The sequence below is a fragment of the Lathyrus oleraceus genome, chromosome 6, assembly GCF_024323335.1.
Source record: "Lathyrus oleraceus cultivar Zhongwan6 chromosome 6, CAAS_Psat_ZW6_1.0, whole genome shotgun sequence".
NCBI classification, from domain to species: Eukaryota; Viridiplantae; Streptophyta; class Magnoliopsida; order Fabales; family Fabaceae; genus Lathyrus; species Lathyrus oleraceus.
Genome location: NC_066584.1, coordinates 143837160 through 143842499, shown reverse-complemented (window position 1 = coordinate 143842499; position 5340 = coordinate 143837160). Strand labels below are relative to the sequence as shown.

General features: G+C 39.4%; 1 non-coding gene across 1 annotated transcript; it reads left to right on the top strand.

The window, feature by feature from the left end:
• The first annotated feature begins 3131 nt into the window (after window positions 1-3131).
• On the top strand, window positions 3132-3238 carry LOC127099621 (small nucleolar RNA R71). The gene has a single exon (XR_007794104.1). It is a non-coding gene; the product is annotated as a small nucleolar RNA R71 (small nucleolar RNA).
• The last annotated feature ends 2102 nt before the right edge of the window (window positions 3239-5340 follow it).

The following is a 5340-nucleotide window of genomic DNA, read 5'->3' as shown; positions in this document are numbered from 1 at the left end:
CGGGTTCAAAAACTACAGCTAGGAGTTCCTTCTCTGTTGTTGTATAATTTAATTGAGCGGCATCTAGGGTTCTACTAGCGTAATATATTACGTGTAGTTTCTTATCTTTTCTTTGCCCTAAAACAACTCCTATAGCAAAATCACTAGCATCACACATTATTTCGAAGGGTTTAGTCCAATCTGGAGTTTGTAGAATGGGTGCTGAAATTAATGCTTGTTTTAAACGGTTAAAGGCTTCGATGCATTTTTCATCGAAAATGAATTCAATGTCTTTCATCAGAAGGCCAGTCAGGGGTTTTGTTATTTTAGAGAAGTCTTTTATGAAGCGCCGGTAGAAACCGGCGTGTCTAAGGAAACTACAGACTTCTCTAACTGTCTTAGGAGGGTTAAGGTTTTCTATAACTTCTATTTTTGCTTTATCGACCTCAATGCCTCTTTCAGATATTATATGTCCCAACACTATGCCTTCTTTGACCATAAAGTGGCACTTCTCCCAGTTTAACAAAAGGTTAACTTCTACGCATCTCTTTAGGATTTTCTCAAGGTTAATAAGGCAGTCTTCAAAGTCTAATGCACACACTGAGAAATCGTCCATAAATACTTCCATAATTCCGTTGAGATAATCTGCAAAGATTGACATCATACAATGTTGGAAAGTAGCTGGCGCATTACAGAGTCCAAACGTCATTCGTCTGTAAGCCAACGTTCCGTAAGGACATGTAAAGGTTATTTTCTCTTGATCCTCGGGGTGTATGGGTATTTGGAAAAATCTAGAATATCCATCAAGATAACAAAAGCAAGAGTGTCTGGCAAGACGCTCCAGCATTTGATCTATGAATGGAAGGGGGAAATGGTCTTTCCTAGTTTCCTTATTGAGCTTCCTATAATCTATGCACATACACCATTCGCCTTCTATGCGTTTAGCAACATGCTCTCCCTTTTTGTTTTGCACGATTGTGATGCCTCTCTTCTTGGGTACCACATGTACAGGACTTACCCACTTACTATCAGAGATATGATAAATTATACCAACTTCCAGTAGTTTAAGGACTTCCTTCTTTACTACCTCGCTCATAATAGGGTTGATCCTTCTCTGATGTTCTCTAGAAGGTTTTGAATCCTCCTCTAGTGAGATCCTGTGCATGCACACGGATGGGCTAATACCTTTTAAATCAGAGATGTTGTACCCTAAGGCAGAGGGGTATCTTCTTAAAACATTCAAGAGTCGATTCGTCTCGTCTTGGTTTAAGGTGGCACTAACTATTACTGGGAGGTTCATTTCTTCATCCAAAAACTCATATCTTAAGTTCTTGGGTAGTTCCTTAAGTTCTTGGGCTGGTTTCTGAGAATTTGGTGAAAGGTCTGGGGTAAGATCCAAACATTCGTTAGTGTGAGGTTCCATTTCCTCTAGCTCGTCATCCTTTTCATTTGGGTTTGAAAATGGTTCGATCTCGGGTTCTCCTCGATCAAATTCTCTTATGCACTCATCTATGATATCGATCGCATAACATGCGTCTCCTAGAATTGGTGCCATCAGGAATTTTGAAAGAATGAACTCGATCTTTTCGTCCCCTACTTCGAAGGTTAATTTTCCTCTTTTGACATCTATTATAGCTCCGGCTGTTGATAAGAATGGTCTACCTAAAAGGATAGGGATATCTTCGTCTTCTTTGATATCCATGACCACAAAGTCTGTTGGGATATAAAGTTGACCAATCCTAACTGGGATGTCTTCTAAAATGCCTACAGGATACTTAACAGACCTATCGGATATCTGGAGGGACATCTTAGTTGGTTGTAATTCTCCTAAGTTTAACCTTTTACATACAGCTAAGGGCATTAAACTCACACTAGCACCTAAGTCTAGGAAAGCTTTGTCGATCACATGACTCCCTAAAATTCAAGGTATAGAAAAATTACCAGGGTTTTTCTCCTTCTTAGCAAGTTTATCCTCAGAAATAAATTTGCATTCCAAGGGTTTTGGATCGTAAAGCCTACACTTGTTGGTTATGATGTCTTTGAGAAATTTGGCGTAAGACGGAATTTGGGTGATAGCTTCGGTGAAAGGAATCTCTACATGAAGCTTTTCTATGACTTTTATAAATTTTTGGTATTGGTTATTGACTTTGGTTTGTTTAAGTCTTTGCGGATATGGGATTGGTGGTTTGTATGGGGGTGGTGGTTTGTAAGTTTTATCCTTGGTTTCACCTTCTTGGTTGGTTTGTTTCTCGGGTTCCTCCGGTTCCTCTTCTTGGTTGGCAGGTATAGAAGTTCTGGACTCGCTCATTGCTAGGTTATGAGGCCCTTCGTAAGCGGTCCCACTTCGTAACGAGATAGCGTTAGCTTGCCCTCGAGGGTTTGGTTGAGGTTGTCCAGAGAATTATCCTCCATGTGTAGTTTGTGGGGCTTGGTTTTGTGCTACCTGTGAGATCTGGGTTTCAAGCATCTTGTTGTGAGTGATTATCTGGTCAACCTTGGTTCCTAATTGCGTTATAAGTTCGTTTACGTGAATGTTCTGGTTTAGGAATTATTTATTTTGCTGAGTTTGGCCCGATATAAAGCTCTCCATAATCTTCTCAAGGTTAGATTTCTAGGGCACAACTTGCATAGGTTGGTTTGGTTTTTGGGCTTGATAACCTTGCGGTCTCTGAGGTGCATGATTTTGGATAGGGTTCTGGTTTTTATAGGAGAAATTCGGATGATTCTTCCATCCAGGGTTGTAAGTGTTTGAAAATGGGTTACCTTGAACGTAATTCACTTGGTCGATGATCAGGTCGTTCAAAAGGTTACACTCCGCTGATTCGTGTCCTCTAGACCCACAGAGTTCGCACTCTGTGTGGACTACTGCTACAGTGTTAGTGTTTGTGGACATATGTTCGATCCTAAGGGCTAAAGCATCCATTTTCATGTCTAGGGAGCTTACCTCATGTATTCCACCTTGGGTCTCCTTTTTCTCTATTAATGCTCGTTCAGTTCCCCATTGGTAATGGTTTTGGACCATATCCTTAATTATGTCACAAGCTTCAGGGTAAGGTTTGTTCATCAGCGCGCCACCTGCGGCAGCGTCGATGCTCATCTTGGTGTTATAATGGAGTCCATTGTAGAAGGTATGAACGATCAGCCATTGTTCTAGGCCATGGTGTGGGCATACTCTTAATAACTCTTTATATCTCTCCCAAGCTTCGAAAAGTGATTCTCCTTGGTTTTGAGAAAATATAGTTATTTGGTTTCGAAGAACAACAGTCTTACTAGGGGGAAATATCTAGCAAGGAATACTCTCCTAAGGTCTTCCCAGGTAGTTATTGAATTAGCTGGAAGTGAATCTAACCATGAACGTGTTCTATCCCTGAGGGAGAAAGGGAATAATCTTAAACGGATCGCATCCGGTGAAGCACCGTTAGATTTAAAGGTGTCGGCTAGTTGGATAAAAAAATTTAAATGTTGATTCAGGTTCTCAGTTGCGAGACTTGCGTATTGGTTTTGTTGCACTAATTGCAACAAAGACGGTTTTAGTTCAAAGTTGTTAGCAGGAATAAGGGAGTTTACTATACTCGAACTAGGTTCCTCGTCAGAGGGTTAGGCAAATTCCTTAAGAGGTCTCCTATCGCGATTCTCGGCCATAGCTTTCTTAATTCGGATGAGTAAGAGGCGTGTACGAGCATAACGTTCGGGTTCCGCTAAAGGATCTACTAAATTTCCGGTACTACGGGTTCTTCGCATTTACCGGCTAATAATGCCTTAGTCTAGAAGGTGTAACAACAGGGTACGAAATTTGACGAAGTTGGTCCCCGACAATGGCGCCAAAAACTTGATCGCTTGTTATTCGCAAGTGCACGAATTACGTCAAAGTAATATAAAAGAATATCGATCCCACAGAGACCAATCGTCAATCTATCGATTACTATCGTTACGGTGTTTATCTAAGACGGTATAAAAGAGATATTGGGTTTGCAAGACAACGGTAAATAATAAATGCTGAGAAAGACAGGTTGAATGTATTTCACGTCAGTTAAGTGATGTTTTGATTGTCTAAATAGAACTACTTATGAGGCAATGTTTTCTACACTTGAAAAGAATCCATTTAACAGGAACTGTCGCTTTCGTGTATTCAGAACCGAGTTTACCCTTAAATTAAGGCCTCTTATTGTCACTTATAAAAGGTGCGCAGAACGCTAAAGTAGTAAATTTATCTTTAAGAAATGAGACTCGTAAACTTAGTTGAAAAGTGATTTTGATTTGGAAAGTTTTACCCGAGGAGTTTCCTGATTTTAGATCTATATACGCGTCCGAAAATAGTTTCAAAAATAGTTTTTCCTTAAATGATAAAAATTCATAGTTAACTAAGCCAGGGTGCTTTCGCACTCCTTGAATAATTAAAACTAACCAAGTTTGTTTTAGAAAACTCATGTTAAAAATCAAAACAACCTTTAAAGTACTTCTACAGATTCAATATGTGAAACGTTACTTTAACCGCGATCCTTACATTCTAACCTTTAAAAGACTTAGCCAGACATGGTAACACAAAAAAACACAACGGTATTAATCATGATGAAAAGTTTGTTTTTGAATGTGAGGCGTAGAGAGCGAGTAAAGTGCGTAAAATAAATAAAGTAAAACGAGTGCGGAAAATAAATAAAGTAAAGCGAGTGCGGAAAATTAATAAAGTAAAGCGAGTGTGGAAAATAAATAAAGTAAAGCGATTGCGGGAAATAAATAAATAAAGCGATAAATAAGAACCTGCTCCAAATGGAGGGCTTTAAATCTAATACAAAAATAAACCTCTGATTCCTGAAGCTAAAGACGACAACAACTCGAAGTGAACCAACTCAATCTCACTAAGGTGCGATAACCCCCCGATGTGATGGATTACCGCTATTACAAATGATAAATATAGGCTTAGTGTTGTAAACTAAGTTGGATGATTAGAAAATGAAATGGAATGAACTATTTATAGAGGATTTCAACAGCTTGTAAAGACCATGGTGTCCTCCAACTTCTCCTTAGTGGGAACGTGATTTCCAAAGTTGGCGCCCGCCATCCCTTTGTAGCGTGTGTAGCGGGGTATTCGTTACCATTAGATATATTGACTAAATCCAAGGTAAACCATAAAAGTCGAGTCGCCACCGCACTTCTATTTATCCAAAGGAATGGTTAGAAAGCGAACAAAAACCTAAAAGTTTTATCGAATCAAAAACTAGTAAAAATGTCAGAGATCTGGGTAAGGGGGTTGGTTATGCAATGGGAAGGTTTTAAGCACCCAAAACATCCTAGGTACTCCAAGGGAGCCCTTTTCATAAGTGTTGTTCTAGTCTAAAGGGTGTAGGTACATCTAAAGTACTA